At 35.8% G+C, this 10659-nt stretch overlaps 1 protein-coding gene across 5 annotated transcripts in view; it reads right to left on the reverse strand.

The window, feature by feature from the left end:
• Csmd3 (CUB and Sushi multiple domains 3) overlaps positions 1–10659 on the reverse strand; it is a 1196994-nt gene that overhangs the window by 853382 nt on the left and 332953 nt on the right. The window lies entirely within an intron of this gene.

Raw genomic sequence — 10659 nt, forward strand, 5'->3', positions numbered from 1 at the left:
TATATATATATATATATATATATATATATATATATATGTTATAGTGAATTACCATTGTCCAGTCATCTGTTAATGGGCCTGCTGAGATTTTCCAGCCTGTCTTTATTTTAGCTTTTCTTCACAAACTATAATAAAATTGTGATCTAGCATCCTACTCAATCTGTTTTTAAACCTTATTGTTTAAGAGACTGAAACCCTTGAGGACTTGAAGTTCTGTTTAGAAAATTTCCCCCTATGTCAATGAGTTCAAGGCTCTTTCCCACTTTCTCCTCTATTAGATTCAGTGTATCTGGTTTTATGTTGAAGTTCATAAGATCAACAATTGATTATGGGACCTCATCAAACTGGAAAGCTTCTTTAAGGCAAAGGACACTGTCAAGAGGACAAATCAGCAACCTATAGACTGGGAAAATCTTCACTAACACCACATCTAAGAGAGGCTAATATCCAAAATATATAAAGAACTCAAGAAGCTAACCACCATAAAACCAAACAACCCAATCAAAATTGGGGTATAGAACTAAACAGAGAATTTGCAATGGAGAAATCTCAAATAGCCGAGAAGCACTTAAAGAAATGTTCGAAGTTCTTAGTGGTAAGGGAAGTGAAAAAAAAAAAAAACAACTGAAATTCTACTTTACACTAATCAGAATAGCTAATATCAAAACTTCAGGTGACAACACATTTGGAGAGGATGTGGAGAAAGAGGAACACTCCTTCATTGGTGGTGGGATTGCACACTTGTACAACCACTCTGGAAATCAATCTGGAGGTTCCGTAGAAAATTGGAAATATATCTACCTGAAGATCCAGCTAAACCACTCTTGAGCATATACCCAAAAGTGTCACACCATGCCATAGGAACACATGTTCAACTACATTCATAGAGGCCTTGTTTGTGATAGGAAAAAGCTGGAAACAACACAGAAGTCCCACAGCAGAAGAATGGATACAGAAAATGTGGCTCATTTGCCCAATGGAATACTACTCAGCTATTAACAAGGACATCCTGAGTTTTTTAGACAAATGGATGGATGGAACTTGAAAATATCATCCTGAGTGAAACAACTCAGACCCCAAGGGACATGCATGGTATGTACTCAGTAATAAGTGGATACTAGCCAAAAAATAAAGTACAGAATGCCAAAGATACAGTCCAGAGAATTTAAAAAGTTTAACAAACCAAAGGGCCCGAGTGTGGATGCCTCAATCCCACTTGGGAGGGAGAAAAAAATCAATCACAGGAGGGGGGAGGGAGGAAGGCTCCTGGGTAGGAAAGGGTCATGGAGAGGAAGAGGGGAACATGATCAGGTATTGGGTGGAGGAAAAGGACTGAAGCCCATAGGGCCAGAAAAAAGAAGGGAAACGGGCAAACTCAGGAGGTAGGAGGTTGAATGACCCTCCAGAATGTAACAGAGATCTAGGATGTGAAAGACTCTAAGGACTCAAAGGGAGGGACCTTAGATGAAATGCCTGACAGTAGGAAGAGAGGTACTGTAGAGCCCACCTCCAGCAAAAGGACAGGGCATCAAGTGAGGGATGGGGTTGCCCTCCCAAAGTCAAAATCTGTGACCCATAATTGCTCCTGTCAGAAATAACTTCAGCGACAAAAATGGAGAAGACCCTGAGGAAAAGTGACAGGCCCAAAGTGGGATCCAACTCAAGGGGAGGTCCCAAGGCCTGACACTAGTACTGAGGCTATGGAGTGCTTACAAAATGAGAGCTATCATAACTGCCCTTTGAAAGACCCAACAAGCAGCTGAAACCCTAATGAACAGAAGCTGCTGGTCCCTGTGGTTGAATTAGGGAAAAGCTGGAAGAAGCTGAGGAGGAGGATGATCCTGTAGGCAGACGAGCAGTCTCAATTAACCTGGACCTCCGAGATCTCTCAAATACTGGACCACCAAACAGGCAGCATACACCAGCTGATATGAGGTCCCCAACACATATACAGCAGAGGACTAACGGGTTTGGGTTCAATCAGGGATGTTTCACCTACCCCTCAAGAGATTGAAGGCCCCAGGGAGTGGGGAAGTCTTGTAGGATGGGGGGTGGGGTGGGTGGGGATATTCTTGTGGAAATAAGGGGGAGGTACAGGATGTGGAACAGTCAGAGGGTGGACAGGGAGGAACATAAAATCTGAAGTGTAAAAAATAAAGATTAAATAGAATTTAAAAATAAACCATGAACATTAGCTATATAGACTCAATATAAAGTACTAATTAAAAACATCAGGACTGAGGAAAAAAAAAAAAAAAACCTTGAGGACTGAATTAGTGGTTCAGCAGGAAAGAGAGAGCACTTGTTGCTTTTGCAGAGGATGTGGGTTTGGTTCCAGCACACACATAGTAGTTCAACGCCACCTAAAACTCCCAAATTGGGAGTATGATTCCGTTTTCTGAGCTCCAACAGCTACAGGAATACATGTAGTTCACACACAAACATATGAAAATTACTCTTTTATCAAAAGTTAATCCAAAAAACGTATAAAACTAAGACCCTGAAAATGGGAACTGGATTTCATCAAGAAACTATTAGATTATTGCAGAAACAGCTTCTGCTAACTTCCAGTTCTCCTCTCTTGGAAGAGTTTCTACATGTCCTCCTGTTACTGTTTGCATCATCTTGCTAAATATTGTGACTGTCTTTGACAGTGCCTGATACGTAGAAGATACATGTAAAAGCCTGACTCATCCTCTAAGAAATTACTGATAGACATTTTTGTGCAATTTTCAAAACAAATTAAAGCTCACATGCATGTACAGAAAGAGACAGAATGAGACCCAGGTGTGTACACAGAAAGACAGAATGAGAGAGAGAGAGAGAGAGAGAGAGAGAGAGAGAGAGAGATTTGGTCTGTCGTTACTTGGATCTTTTTCATACATGAACCAACATTTTATTCTCTCTCTGAAATTGCAATGCATTATTAATTCTATCTTCTTAAGCAAGTTGCCTGTAATTATAATTGTCTTTCTAAAAAAGAAAATGCAACAGCTGCACCTACTCTGAAAATGGATCCTTGGAGATTGTAATTAAGTTATTTCAATTTGGAAACCGAATATTATCAAGAGCTATGGGATGTATAACCTTAAGGCAGACCTTTCCACCAGGTTTTTAATAGTATGTCATTTGCAGAAACCTAGATAACTAGAAAATTAGAATGTAAATTTTTGCATGCTCCAATCAGAACCTTACGAAACAGAATTATGTTACATAATTTTACATACTATAGTTAGAACATTTGGTAGACAACTGAGCTAAGGAAGCTAAAGCCATATGTTTACTACCTATGTGATACTCTCTATGTATCTTTATTTACTCTGTTCTGAGACAAGGGATTTCTCACTGTTACTCACAACAAATATTAAATAATTATTTCTTATGTTACGCTTATGTGAAAAGAAACACTTATAAATTTGTGTTTTCAATATAAAAAGTTATCCTAATATTGTAAAAAGCTCTTTTCCATAGAAGATGTTTGCATACATATGAAAATAATCATCCTGTCATTCAGAATTATATCTAAGGAACATTTAAATATTGTTTATTATTATATTTAGATAGTTTAAAAAGCATGCTAAAACTTTCTTTTCAAATACTGTATATTATTTGTTATAATTTTAATTGGATAATCACCTACATTATAATAATTTAAACAAATAAACAATAAAGAAATTATGTGAATTTAAAATAAATCTATCTGGTTAAGATAGAACCAATCATTTCCCAAATACTTAGCAGTGCTTGCACAGAATTTAGCAAAATATAAAAATATCAAAAAAGACAGACATTTTTTTCACTATTTTAGTTATTACTTGAATACTTACTCAGACTTATAGAAGAGTCAACCTTTACAGAAAATCACCTCTAAAAGATTACCTGGTTTACAATTATCCACATGACACAAATTTCAGTGGTATCAGCAAGGGCAAATGCAATTACTGATAGATGAAGTTCCCACATGACTTTTGCTACTCATTTCAAAGACTACTGATATGAAATGATCAACTGAAGATTAAAAAATAATTTATTTATGATTTACCTGATAAATGATGTTACTATGCTTAACATTGCAAATGGCATGGTGTCCATAGGCATTCTCATATAAAATGCGAGGGGGGGTAACCTCATGAATGCTTAATGTCTTGGGACAAAGAAAAACAGGATACTAAAAACATATTGAGATCAGAAGAAATAGTCTTTCTAAGGAAACATCATACCAACTGAAAATATAGTGTCAGACCAGAAAACATATATATCCATATAATATTTTTAAAAAGGACATAAATTTGAAATATAGCAATGGGGGAGGAAAGTACACAGGAATGTTTCAAGGGGAAAAGGGGAAGAATTAAATGCTGTAATTATGATTTCAAAAATAAAATTATAAATTATTTAAAAATGAGTTGATCAAAGACAATAGACATACTAATGTGCAAGGAGAAAAAAATATGGGTACTCCAACCTCCACAAAGAACTACAGGCAACTAAGAAATGTTGATAGAGGTAGAAATTATCATCCCCAGAGAGGCACACACCAACTGGTTATCTAATACCAAATGGTCAGTCCTGAAATCAAACATACAAGTAACATATAAACTCAGCAGCTTTTATTTAGAAATATTTTAATTATAAAAAGTCATAGAATTTATAAGATTTTTAGAAATTAGAAAAGTATAAAAAATCATATATATATAAAATTATACATATATATATAAAACATTTATAAATGCATGTAATAGGGAAAAATTACAATGACTTTTAAAGATATCAGGAAAGGTTATATGAGAAAGTTCAAAAGCAGGAAAGAAGAAAATATTATAATTATATTACAATAAAAATGTAAAATAAAGTGATTAAAATATAAATAGAACCTACACATCCAGGTACGATTGGGGGGAAACATAATATTGACTATTAATAGTTCTATTAATATAATTCAGCTTTAGAGGGGAGAGAATAGGTGATAAAATATAAAAATTAAAAATTAATCATATTGGTTTGTATACCATAACTAAAGGCAATAAATAGATTTTCTGGAAAAGAGACACATAATCATCATATAGTATCAATTAAATGTTTGGAAAGGGGGTCACTTTGTTAAAGAGAGGGGGTCACTTTGGCTACACTCCCGACCCAGAAGCATGAAGGTGCTAGAGAACAAAATAATTTAGACATATGTTTATAAGTGCAAAATATAGAGTAATGTCAGTGTTATGACAAGAATAGAATGAAAGAACATAATTATAAATTACACTTAGAAAATGATTCCATTGTGGAATATAAAAATGTGCTAATTACAGACAGTGTCTCTGGAAAATGAAAGTAAAGACCCTTTCGTTATGTTAATTCAACTGATTCATGAGCATGTTAGATCTTTCCATCTTCTGAGGTCTTCTATTTCTTTCTTCAGATACTTGAAGTTCTTGTCATACAGATTTTTCACTTCCTTGGTTAGAGTTACACTGAGATAATTTATATTATTTGTGACTATAGCGAAGAGTGTTGTTTCCTTAATTTCTTTCTCAGCCCATTTATCCTTTGTGTAGAGAAAGACTACTAATTTTTTTTTGAGTTAATTATATAGCTACCCAATTTGCTGAAGTTGTTCATCATGTGTAGGAGTTCTCTGGTACAATTTTTGGGATCCTTTATATATACTATCATATCATCTGCAAATAGTGACACTTTGACTTATTCCTTTCCAATTTGTATCTTTTTTTACCTCCTTTTGTTGACTAATTGCTCTAGCTAGGATTTCAAGTATTATATTGAATAAATAGGAAGAGAGTGGGCAAGAAGCCTTGTCTTGTCCCTGATTTTAGTTGAATTGCTTCAAGTTTCATTACATTTAATTTGATGTGGCTGTTGGCTTGCTGTATATTACATTTGTTATATTTACGTATGTGCCTTGAATTCCTGATCTTTCTAAGTCTTTTAATATGAAGGGATGTTGTATTTTGTTGAAGGCTTTTAAAGCCTCAGGCAATAGCAGATCCTGGGAAGAATGTGGAGGAATAGGAACACTCCTCCATTGCTGGTAGGATTGCAAGCTGGTACTACCACTTTGGAAATCAATCTGATAGTTTCATGGAAAATTGGAAATAACTCTACCTGAGGACCTAGCAATACCACTTCTGGGCATAGACCCAAAAGATGGTCTAACATATAACAAGTACACGTGCTTCACTATATACATAGCACCCTTATTTATAATAGGATGGAGCTGGAAACAATCCAGATATCCCTCAACAGAAGAATGGATATAGAAAATGTGGTGCATTTACACAATGGAATACTACTCAGCTATTAAAAATGATGAATTCATGAACTTTGTAGGCAAATAAATAGAACTAGAAAATAGCCTGAATGAGGTAACCTAAACCCCAAAAGACATGCATGGTATGTACTCACTGATAGATATTAGTCCAAAAGCTCAGAATACCCATGATACAACTCAAAGACCATATGAAGCTTAACAAGAAGGATGGCCAAAGAGTGGACACCAATCCCACTTAGAAGGGGAAACAGAATAATCATGGGAGACAGACAGAAGGAGGGATCTGGATGGGGAGGAAAAATAGGGGGCAGGACCAGGTATAAGAAGAGACAGGAGAGAAGTCCAGAAGACCAAGAATATGAATGGAAATAGTAGGGGTTAGGGGTGGGGGACTTGCGGAACCATTAGAAAGTCCCAGTCACTAGGGTTATGAGAGGTTCACAGGATCCATTAGGAATGATATTAGCTGAAATACCCAACAGTAGGAAGACAGAACCTGAAGAATCTGAAGGAAACTACCTCCAGTAAACAGACACGGCCCTCAGTGGAGGGATGGGGCCACCCACCTATCTAAATTTTTTAATGCCGATTGATCCTATCTAAATGAAATACAGGAACAAAAATGGAGCAGAGGCTGAAGGAATGGCCATCCAAAGACTGCCCCACCATGCAATCCATTCAGATTGCCGACACCAAACTCCAATACTGTTGCTGATGCCAAGATATGCTTACAGGCTGGAGCCTAATATGACTGTCCTCTGAGAGGCTCTACCACCATCTGATTAAGGCAGATGCAGATAGATACTCATAGTTAATCATCAGAGTGAGCCCAGGGACCCCAGTGAAAGAGCTAGGGGAAACTGAAAAAAAAAAGCTGAAACTAGGGGAGCTAAAAGAACTGAAGGAGATTGTAACCTCATAGGAAGAACAACAGTATCAATTAACCAGACCCCTCAGAGCTCCCAGGGAATAAATCACCAACTGAAGATGCATGTGGTGGTACACAGCTCTGGCTACATATGTAACAGAGGACTACACCATCTGACATCAGTTGGAGGGGAGTCACTTGGTCCTGTGTAGGCTTGATACTCCATAGAAAGGTGATGCTAGAGGGATGAGGCAGGAGTGGGTGGGGGAGCACCTTCTTAGAGGCATATGGGAGAAGGGTGGAGTGGGGTGTTTATGAAGGGTAGACCTGGAAGACAGATAACATTTGAAATGTAAACAAATAAAATGATTAATAAATAAAAAGAAAGTATAGACATGAAAAGTTAGTAATAAAAAAGGGAAGGATAGAGATGAGATGTGTTGATAAGGAAAGTACAACCCTAAGAATTTAAATTCAATGCTGGTGTGACCTAAAAGCTAGGCACAGTGATGTGCATCTTCAACACCAGCACTGAGAGGATAGTTTGTTGTTAAGTACAGGTGGATTTGGGGTACACAAAAGGCCAGTCAGGATAGCAGAAACAGAAAGCTTCAGGTTCAATGAGAGATCTTGGTTGGTTGGTTTGTTATTTATGTTCTTTGTTTTGTTTCCTTGTTTCTTAATAGTAATAGAGCTGACAATGAATATGACCAGTGTCAATCTCTGGTGTCCACACACGTTTGTTTCTCCTACTACCACACACCCACACCCACAACACAAACACCCCCCCCACACACACACACAAAGAGGCAAAAGTGGCAAAACCACATTTATTATTTTCCCATTAACTGAAAGAAGCAATATCAGATATTACTAAATTTATTATTTTTTTATTGTCGAGAAAAGCAGGATTTCCTATTTCCAGCACAATATCTTAATTTTTCTTTCTGAAGTACTGGGTTGAGAAATATAGACAGATACTGCTATTAAAATACCAGCCAAAAATAGAGACTGAAATCATCAAAAGCTATTACAATAAGTTGGGAAATCTTTATTCAAACATGCATGGTCAGAGTCTGGGAAACCTTCCTGACACATGTAGGACTGAATCACTATTTTGCATGCAGTGCCCAAGCAGGATTCTTCTTAAAAACCACACAGTCTATGCTCTATACATTACTCAAGAACAGCATTTACATACTTATATCATTGTAGCCCACTAGAGATGTACTATTAGTCATCTGCATAAAAGTTTGTGGTGGCTGTGAGATATACAACAATTTGTCCTATTAACACAAACTAAAGGTAAAGTGTTTCTTTTAGCACCAATCCTTATTCATATCCTCCACATTTGTAGACTCTTCACAGCAAATAAATTCAGCTTACCTCATTATGCATGAAACATGTTCTATGCCCTGAAAATTCTATTACAAGTCTTAATCATGAAAGCTCAGCCTACTTTTCATTAAAATACATGAGCATAAAACTTAAATAGTATCATAACTTTCTTATCCTTAGTCATTTTGCTTTTAGATAACTCTGAGGGATTTAATAGCTTCACTTGCATTTATGCCTTGAACACCCATGTTAGCGTTAGACGAAGGTGGAAATCTTCATTATAAAGTCCATTTTTCCTCTTTGGGGAATGCTAATTTGAAAATATCACGAGTTAGCTAAGAGCACTGCATCATTTTCTTATTCTTTTCAGGGAGTAACAGCTAAGCAGAATGCTCCTAAAAATTCCATCTACCTGTAAATGCTTCAGAAAGTGGTGCTCACAGTTAACCTTCACAAACACACTTCTGCTTGCAGGAAATCTAGCCAGGGCTCTTCAGTCAGGCAAGGCTAAGCCAATATGCCTACCAATAAACCTGTTTTGATAATTTTTGGAATATCCAAGATTATTGAAATGATGTAAGTGAACAAATGTTTTCCTTGATAGGCAAACTATTTTAAAACTGAAAATTTAAGTTTGAGCATGTGTCACTATTCTGACATTTTGGTAACTTACTATTTTTTGAAATATACGTTAGCATGCAATATATTTTGTTGGATAATTACTGTTCTTTAATTACAGTAGTATTCTCTTATGAATATCTACCTTCCATGATTTTTAGTTACCTGTCATAAACTCAGTGTGAACAGATTACATTGAAAATTCAAGAGAAACAATTGAAAAGTTTAGTTAAATGTTACTGGGCTATAAATATAAATAAATATTTATAAATATTGTTGACTGTTCATAATTCCTAATCTGTAAATCAAGCTTTATTAGATCTTTCATACATGACTACCCATGATATCCATAGGACCAATTTCAAGGCTTTTTCCACCATGCATATTCCCATACTGACAGGTGTGCAAGATATTTACGTAGTGAACAATTTAATGGTTTTGTGTTAACTTATATAAATGCTAGACCACTCACATGTAAACTGTCCACATCACTCACAGGCTTACTAGGTTACTTACATTACATCACAGAGACTATATGAATAGTGATTATTCTATTGATGAAGTAATTACAAGAAACAGAAGTCAGTATATGTGTAGAAAGACATGTTTATTTTTCAAATATTACAATCTGACTTTGGTTTTTTGTCTGTATATAGAGTCCACTGATACAGTGGGCCAGAAATAGATGACCAATTACTAGTATATGCAGGACTCAGTGCTATGTGGTTTCAGATATCTGTTGTTTGTATTAGAACACACATGTGAGGAAGACTAGAATTCTTGAACATTTATCTATGACTGTAAGAAATAGTTTCTCAATTCTCAAATAAGTATAATATTGTAATTTACATTCTATTGTTATATTTATATTATGTGTCTGGATTAAATCCATTCACAAGAGACTATCTCATTAATCATCACACTTACCGGAGATGTGGTCAATAATTGATGTATGCTAGGGAGAGAGGAGTTATTTTTTGATAAAAGGAGTGGGTATATGCAGATATATAAGAGTGGGCTTAAGTTATCAATGGGAGAGGAGGCCCTTGGTCCTGTGGAGGCTTGATACCCTAGAATAGGGGGAAACTAGAGGAGTGAGACTGGAATGCTTGAGTAGGTGGGGGAGTACCCTCATAGAGGCAAAGGGGAGTGGGAGGAGGAGGTGGGATAGGGGTTTGTAGAGGGATAATCAGAAAGGGGGATATTATTTGAAATATAAACAAGTAAATGATTAATAAAAAGAAGAATGGGCTAATTACCATTGAATTTATTAAATAAAATATGTTGAAAGTTAAAGTATTATCTAAAAGAGATTTTGACTGACAGAAAAAATATTTAAAATATGATAAAATACTCTATATTGACACAATCAAGACTTATAAAATGGTAAAAACAGAAAGAGAGAGAGAGAGAGAGAGAGAGAGAGAGAGAGAGAGACAGAGAGAGAAACAGAGAGAGACAACACATTATTTCCAAAACATGTGAGTAAATGATTAATAAGTTTGATATGAATCAACTGGAGTTAACTTTTAAATAAAACCATTCCATTAAAATA

Source organism: Mus caroli, chromosome 15, assembly GCF_900094665.2.
Source record: "Mus caroli chromosome 15, CAROLI_EIJ_v1.1, whole genome shotgun sequence".
In the NCBI taxonomy this organism is placed as follows: Eukaryota; Metazoa; Chordata; class Mammalia; order Rodentia; family Muridae; genus Mus; species Mus caroli.